This window comes from Kryptolebias marmoratus, linkage group LG15 (assembly GCF_001649575.2).
Source record: "Kryptolebias marmoratus isolate JLee-2015 linkage group LG15, ASM164957v2, whole genome shotgun sequence".
NCBI classification, from domain to species: domain Eukaryota; kingdom Metazoa; phylum Chordata; class Actinopteri; order Cyprinodontiformes; family Rivulidae; genus Kryptolebias; species Kryptolebias marmoratus.
In genome coordinates, this window is record NC_051444.1 from 2,271,926 (window position 1) to 2,281,101 (window position 9,176).

Below are 9,176 nucleotides of genomic sequence, written 5' to 3' on the forward strand. Positions count from 1 at the left end.
GAATGTCAGTTTAGAAGCTATCAAAGTTCTCAAATAAAGCACCTTTTGAGAATGTCAATGTTTGTTGGGAATTATCTTACAAAACTAGGAAGGATTTTTGGTTTAGATATTAAAAGTTATGTTTTTTATTGATTTTAGTAAAAAAAAATTGCAACTTTTAGGAAAATGCCCTGCGAAATCCTGGAGGGATTGATTATTGTTGTTTCATTTATATGGTTTGTGTTTCGTTGCGTCCAGCAGTGGTATTGGGTAGGAAGAGTGCCTCCGTTGCTGATGATGAGACGGAGATGATGGTGGAGGATGGTGTGATACCCCCCCCCCCCCCAGCTCTGAAAATGCCCTCCAGTGATGCATCCTGCTCCTATTTTAGTGGCAGAGTGCTGCATGACCCGCCTGTGATCTCCTTCATAATTAACATATGCTTGTTAGTCAGGGTTGGTTGGTAGCACACACACACACACACACGCACAACGTGCACACAAAGATCTGCTTTAGAGGAATAACTCTAAGTTATATAACACCTAAGCTAAGAGGTTGAATCTAACAGGAAAATCGATGCGTTTCTGTCACTTTTTGAACCTCACCTTACGTTTTCTTTTTTCTGTAGTTCAAACAACACTTATCAGCGCCGGTGCCTTGGGTAAATCTGATCAAATTTGCTCTGAAAATGACTCCGGAGCACTTTAATAGAGTCATGAATATGAAGTGCTGAATAGGCACGTGTCATATTTGTCCAATTTATCCCAACCTCATTTGGACTTAATGAAGACATGCACCTACTTGTGATAATGGCTCTTGACCTCCCGCTTAAAGGATAAATAGAATCTCCTTAACCTATTAGGATGGAAATCAGTGTGTGTGTGAATTTATTCTCCACTGGGCTGCAGAAAAGTGTTTAAAGATTATTCCTCTATTATCAACTTCTGTGTGAGGTCAGAGGCCTCGCCGAGGCGCAGCTTCAATGAAACTTTCTTCATCAAAATGCAAAACAAAAGTAAATGTTGCCATGGGAAATAAGAGATAAACAGTTTCAGAACTCTGTAGCTGTTTAAGTCAGATATCGTCAGATTGGACGACTCTCAGCTGCTACAGGACGTTTAAGCTCAGTATCTGTGAGTTATAACAACTTTTGTGTTTGCTATGGTTGCTTAGCTGTGGCAGCCATCTTGAATGGGTCTGACTTCCGCAGGAAGTGGAGGATTTTCATGTAATGTTTCGAACCTTTTCTTTTAGCACTAACAAAGCAGGAAAGATGTCAGATTTCTGACTCGTTCTTTGTTTGATTGAACAAACAGTCAGTTCACCTTTCGTGTGCAGAAAAGAAAAACAACGAAGAGCCACGAAGTGCTTTGCTTTTGGGGAAACATTAACATCCTTCTTTCTTGTATTTTTCCTCCGTGTTTCTTTTTGTGCCCTCGTTTTTCCCCCCCTCTGTCACTTCTGCTCACACCATTATCTCCCTGTCTTCTTCTCGCCCAGTTCCTTTCATGATTCATCCTCCCGTCTCCGTCTCTTGGAGTTCTGCTCGCACACAAACAGATGTGAGCAGTCGATTCCTCTTTTGAATAACACCTCTTCTATTAGTTCGGGTCTTTTCTCTCCTGCCTGCGTTAAACAGAGAGGGGAGATGGGATTCTAAAGAGCTGCCAGGGGCTCAGTTTGCACAGCGCTTTGATGTCATTCAGATGCTGCGAGAGCAAAAAAAAAAGAGAGAAATCATGCACACACACCAACTACACACCGCCTCCACACACACACTTACAAACATGGCTGCAGAAACTCACTCACATGTTTTCTTTCTGCGTCTGTTAGCAAAATATCTCATGAACCATTAGACAGATCACAACGAAGCCTTTGGAGTCAACCCAGTTTCAGATAGCCTCCAACACAAACAGGCAGATTTACACATTTAGAGGCAAAACTTGGGATGGTAGTCGCTGAGAGTCATTCCCACATGCAGATATTTTGAGCTCTTCCATTATCACATAAGTTAGATTATAATATCATTTACAATCCCAGTTTCAGCAAAGCTGGGACGTTGTATGAAATGTAAATAAAAACAGAACGCAATGATTTGCAAATTTCATAAACGCATGTTTTATTCACAACAAAACGTAGTTAACAGATGAAGAATTTGTACAATTTAATGAAAAGAAATAAGGTAACCTTGAATTTTATGGCAGCAACACACATCAAAGTTGTTCCAGGGGCAACAAAGTAAATGGTATGAATCAGAAACAGCTGGAGGAGCATTTTACAACTAATTAGGTTAATTAGCAACAGGTCAGTCAGAGGACTGGGTTTAAAAAAGACATTTAGAGGCTGAATCTGTCAGAAGGAAAGATGGGCAGAGGTTCACCAGGAAATCAGTGGAACATTTTCAAAATAAAGTTCCTCAACGGAGAATCAAAAAGGCTTTGACTTTCCCATCATCTACGGTTCATAAAATCATCAAAAGGTCTTAGAAGTCTCTGAGGTCAAAGGTCAAGGGTGGTTCTGGTTCACCGTGCCGTCCACAGATGCTGCTTAAAGCTCTATCAGGCAAAGAAGAAGCCAGATGTGAACAGATGTGTCTCCTCTGAACCAAAGAGGAGAACTGTTCTGAGGTCAGCCTGCCTCTCTGATGGTATGGGGGTGCATTAGTGCCTTCTGGAAAGGATCTGCTCCCATCCAGGACTGCTGAACAGACAGAAACTCTCCGGCATGAAAAGCAGCGGGCGACATGCATTCCTTCATGGAACGTCAGGCCTTTCATTTGAATTCCTTGGTTTTCCTTTTAACAACTTGCCAATCATTGGCGGGACTTGACAGCAGCAGGGCATGTTTGGCTTTGGAGCAGCAGAAGAAGAAGAGCGCTGGAACAGAGGGAAGGGTGCTAGAGTTCAACTGATGTTGTAAAATAAAAGACTTTGTAAAAGGGAAATAAATGCTGCAGCGAGGAGAAGATTCATGCGCTCAAATAAACTGGGGCTTTTGAATTTTTAATTGCAGCGGCCCTAATTATGGCCATCAGACGGGTGCTTCTAAACACACTCCCTGCACTTCCTCCCCCATCGCTCTTCCCCCTCCCTCCCCCCCAGCCTCTCTGGTTTGGCTGCAGACGCGGCCTCTGTCCGGGGTGTATTTTTCCACGCCATTAATATTTGATGAAAATGGGGCCAGGCTGCATCAGCTGCTCATCGCCACTAAGAACACGGCCTCCATTACGAGCCCCGTGCTTCCTCTCAGCCGCGTGCATTAGCAGGATGACGGAGCGCAGCAGAACGCGTGCTCACACATGGGCTGAATCACCGCTGGCGTGCGTGTGTGTGTGCGTGCGCGCGAGAGCTGGCTCGTCAACCATCCCTGTCGATTGATGCTATTAGATGTTGAGAAACAGTTGGGTGTGAGCTATAATTGAGCTGACACTAATAATGAAAGCAGATACTGTCTGGAAGCCCTTGGCAATATGCTAAAGATATTGATGCCCCTAATAATTCAGCGGCTCGACAGAGTGAGGATTTTTTTTCCTCCTCTCTCTTTCAGATCTTCCACAGGAAGCAGGGAAATAAGATTTAAAATGGCTCTAAATTTGTGGTGTAGATGAATCTTTTAAAGCTTTTTCTGCTGCAGTATTTAGTCATTAAGAAGGATGGGGAAAATGCAGATGGAAGTACGGAGTTTGTGGGAAAATACGCCTCATTTCTCTGGACTAACATGGCGGTCGGGTTAGGTAGTTCCTACATACGTTCACTCAGATGTTTTCATTCACTGGGGATTGCAGAACGATGTTAAGGATTGTAAGCTTCGGTCAAGGACTTCTGTAACCTTGTGACTTCTGTCTGAGAGCGCGGTCCCTTGGGGCGTGTGCACGGCTCTGTACGGACAGGGTTGTTTAATATAAGTCTATTACTGTTAAAGCTGGACAGAAAACACTGTCACGGTCCGTAACACTTCAGGGAACACAAACTAACCCCTAACTTGGTGCTTATTCGTATGCAAATTAGCGGCACATTAAAGGTTAAATAAAAAGACTCAGTATTGTTCTCATATCGATGGTTAAGGTGTCTGTAAATTAAAAACTTGGAAGCAGAACCAACCATATTTGTTTACAGCCAGCCTAATGAACGACAGTCACATGACTCAAGCTTCCAGGTGGGCGGAGCCAGCCTGGTGTTTTGTTTACGTTGAATGCGTACCTGCATTTCAGAACCGTAGCTTGAAATTTACAGGAGTAAACTTTTTAAGTTTGCACTATTTGATATCGTTCAGGATAACCTGCTTTATGTTTGATATCACAGTTTGTAACGAGTACAATTAACTGTTAATTAAACATTATTAACAACGAATTCTGAATGACCTAATTCCACTGTGATTAGACCATTAATTATGAATTTGCATGAAATAATCTACGAACCAAACACTTAATTACAAGAGCTAAAGAACAATAAATGAGCTCTTTTTATTAATTTACATTATTCTCTTTTCTGAAGCTAATGTTTTAAAAGTTTTATTCTATTATTCATTTATTTTACAGCTTGCTGAAGAAGCTAAAACCAGCAGAACACAAGCTAAAAGCTAAAAAGAGCAAAATGTAGGTAAAAGGTAAAAGTATCAAAACATTAGCCAGAATATTAGCTAAAGCAAAATGCTTGTTTAAAACAGCAAAATTTAAGCTGTACGTAGAAAAAAATGCGAGCTGGAAATAAAAACAGAATTGCTAGCAAAAAATAAAAGAAATGCTTTTAAGCTAAAATTTGTAAAAGCTAGTTAAAAGTAGCTTAAAGTAGCTAAAAGCTAAAATTAGCAGAGCCAGTTTACTGAAGCAGATTTTAAAGAGAATAAGGAAGAAATAAATGAAATCTTCATGTATTTCTTTTGGGAAAATCTTCGTAAAAATGTCATAAATAAAAATGACAAAAAAGTGTTTAAATATTTAAAATAACACCAAGTTACATGTCAGATTATTAAAGCATCCTCAGTTTTATTTCACACAGAAAACACTTTTATATTTTAGATTTTTAACCATTTCATTAAACTATTAAAGCTTTAATAAAACCTTCAGGAGGGGAACGAGTTCAGAGCTACTGTGAGAAAATATTAAATATTATTTGGGCTCTAATAAAACGTGCAGTTAATTGTTTTGAGACAAATATTTTAGGGTTTATTAAAGCAGAGAACGTATCCCTGTTGTGTTTTTACCTTATTGAGCTTTTTACTCATTATTAATAAACAACCACCTCTGTGTTTATTATTAACAAGCAGAAATGAGCAGATTATTTCCAGAAAATTCACTATTAACAGTTAAATTATTGTATGATTACATCATTCAGAAGAATTAATAAATAGTGTTGAAATAAGAATTAATTTGAATGTTAAAAGCACTTAGTTAGCGGTTAGTTTGTGTTCCTTTAACTGAATTGTTACCTAAACTTCTTCAACTTCAGCAGCTCATAAAAATCCACAGCTTGCATTTTCTTCTTCTCATTAATCTCTTTAATTATTAACAGTGTTCATACACTTTGGCCAAAACCCATAAATGCAGCTAAAACGTAAGAAAAGAGACAGATTGGCAAGTTGTATTTGATGGAGTTAAAAAAAAAAGGAGTAATTTAGGGCTGAAGCTGAGCGGTGATGCCAGATGGGAAGAGACGGGGGTAAGTAGAGTAGAAAGGCGCTGTCATCTCCAGCTCTCAGCCCGTTTGATTAACATCAAATTTTAATTTTTCCTCTCAGAAGCTGCAGCTGAAGGGTTGTTCGGCTGCAGGAGCTCGCCGCTTGATTGGACTAATGCAAACCAGGATGTGACATGTGTAAAAAAACGGGAAAACAATAAAAACAAACAGGTGATTTATTTCCATACTCATGACGAGACATGCCGTTTCAATTAATTAAAATAAATCCCAGATTCTTCCATGAATAATTGTCTGTTAGGTTAAAACTCATCCCAACATGTAAAAATAAAACCACTTAATTACGTCAAAAGATTCCGGGAAACAACACAAAAAGCAGCTAAATTCAGGACGGTAAACGGTTTGAGTCCCAACATGGAGGCTTGAATAATTCCTAATTGGATGATGGAAATCACACGGGCCTTTTGTTCAGCTCTCCTCTCTGGCTCGCTTCTCATCTGCATATTTATTCAGATATCAATTATTTATTCCTTTGCCACAATGACTGAAATACTGTAAATGCATCTGACTGAACGGCACCTTTAACAAGAGGGAAAAATGGAATTATATGAAGGTTCCCTCACTATATTTTCATGTTAATTACAAAAAATCTATTTTATATTTTATTATAATTCATGCTCATGATTTAAATATATATTTAATTGTGTTATTTATTAAAAATTCTCCCCTGCCTGCATTAAAATGGAATCATTTTTCTCATGATTTTCACCTACATGTTTATACATTTAAAACCACGAGACACACCCCTACTTGCACATGATTGTCCCCATCAGAAGCTGCTTATCGTCATAAATATTATCATCATTATTTTTATATATTTTAGTGGAAGGAAAGAAGAGCAATCAGGTTATTATTTCAGCGGCGCAGCTCGACTCTCCATCACAGCTGCAGCTCAGCCAAATATGACCCAAGGAGGAGAAAAAAAAAAAATCATGGCCTCACCAGCCAATACTCTTTCTCCTTCAAGCCAGCTTCAACACTGACACACACATACACCCCCCCTACACACACACACACGCATTATAAGCCGTAGCACAGAATAGATGACCGCACTTACATTAAATGTCCCGTGAAGAAAAGTTTTCAGATTTTTCCCCTCTCTCCTCCACCTCCCTTACATCAGACAGGAGCCGAGGGAAAGAACGCGTGGCCCGCCACCGGCACCCATCTGTTCGCCTCTCTTATCAGATATCTACGGTTAAAAACTGGCAATGATTTTACACGTTTTCCCCCCCTCGTATGGTCCTCTACCTTGCACGAATGCAGACTGTGCTCTCTGTGCATCTGGTTGCACAAGCACAATCAATATGGAAGGGGAGAGCTATTTTATGATTGGAGAAGTTGTTGTGTTTTTGGTGGTGAAATTCATTATTTAGTATCTGAACCTTCAGCAATTCAGTATCATTTATTCATAAAGTCCCTTTTTGCCAGGAGGAAATGGATACAGCTGCAGCAGCCGAGAGAGAGAGAGAGGAAGAGAGGGAGAGGGAGAGGGGGAGACGGAGGAAGAAGAAAAGAAGAGAGGGGGGTGAGAGCCGGGGAGGTGGATGGATTGATGATATTGATCAGGCACCTCTTGAAATAAAGGGGCTTTATTTTCTTCATGATTGACAGATAAAGAGGCGAGCAGGCTGGGAGGAGGAGAGGGCCTCGAACATCACAAGCCGAGCGATTAAAGGAGCTCCTCTCTGACGAGCAGAGGGCTGGATCGGGAGGAATCACTCGAAATCCTGTTTGTTTACTTTGCAGAAATCACAGGAGGAAGACGGCGGAGGGCTTGTTAAGTGGTGGAGCTGCGCGTGTGATACAGCTCCCTTTCTGTAGAAGCTTTGCAGCTATGGACTGAGCAAACGCTGACTAATGTCGAGGCAGCTGCGGATAAAAAAAATAAAGAAGAAGGAAAAACAGCAGCAATACGAGCAAAACATTTTAAAAGTGGCTGTGAAAGTCTGCCGAATAAAACAGAAAAGATGTATGGACTCATTTAGCACACAGTGCTGTTTTTCTGACAAGGAAATCTTTCTGCATTCGTGCATTTTTCTTCCTCCCCTCCTCCTCCTCCTCCTCCTCCCATTATCTGTTTTCTATTCTGTTCAAAATAATAAAAAAAAAGCAATTTGAGAATAGTTCTCGCTCCTGAATTATTTAGATCCAACTTAGTGCAACGCTAGCGCCAGAAATTGATGATATCCATCTCAGTCAGGCGGTAAAGAATGAGGCGCACCTGTAGCTGCTGCTGCTGCTTCGGCTGCTTCAGGGCCGCCATTCAGCTGCAGCTACTTCCTGCTTCCTGTCAGGTTGGTGCTCGTTTCACTTAAGGCCTAATAATAATAATAATAATGATAAAAATATTTGCACTACTTCAGTTGTTAAGCTCCTCATTTCATAAATAAACAAACAATTAAATAAAATTATTTACAATCCAAATTTTGCAAATCTCATTAACCCATATTTTATTCAAACACAGTAAATATATCAGAAATTGTACTATTATTAAGAAAAAATAAGACAATTTTGAATTTAATGGCAGCAAAACATAAAAATAATAAAAAAAGGGACAAATATTTTGGCAACGAGAAGGCCGTAAAAGTGAAAGGTATAAAACAAACAGCTGGAGGAATTTTAGCAACTAATTAGGTTAATTAGGTCAGAACTGGGAATAAAAAGAACATTTTAGAGGCTGAAACTCTTAGAAGTAAAGATGAGCAGAGGTTCACCAATCTGCCAAAAACTTCAGAATAATGTTCCTTAAGGGAAAACTGGGAAGACTTTGACTGATAAATTGTTGTAATGTTATAACTCACAACATAAGTTTAACATTTTATTTGTTTCCAGTAATTGGATGCTTTTAAAAAGCTGTGATAATAAAATAACAGTACTTTAGATTATCTCATTTTCTTCATTTTTTCAGGATCAAAACCAAAAAAACTTCAACGCAGTTTTCATAAAAGTTCTGAAATCAGTCAGACTACAGTAGAAGGGTCAGTTTATACATTAAATATGTTTTTAAAGAGAAATCCACCCCCAACACAAATATTATCACACAAACCAAATGTACTTCCATGTACAAGTATTAAAATTGATGTAACTCCCAAAGAAATACAAAAACTCTTCCGTTTGGACAAACTCAGCTTAGAGATTTGGAAGTGTCGACTTCAGACTGGGTCAGTATAATTATTAAGGCCTGAAAGAATAAAAGTTAAAAGGTTGAAGAAGAGCGCAGCTTTGCTACCTTACTGCTAAAATAAAGAGCAGAAGAAGAAGAAGAGCGCCACTTACGGTGAAACACAACCGAGGTAACTCGCTGAAAATATTCTCCTTCAATTCCACGAAGCTGAAGTTGGTTTCCGATTTGGCAAATGGCTAAAGGGCGATTCCAGCTAATTTTTCCCTCCCTTCAGCATCTTTAATCTCCTCTAGTTAAAAAACTACAACACCTAGACACTTCAAACCTGGAGCAGATTATTCTGCACTGATTGCAGAACATTTAAAACCAAGTGTGTG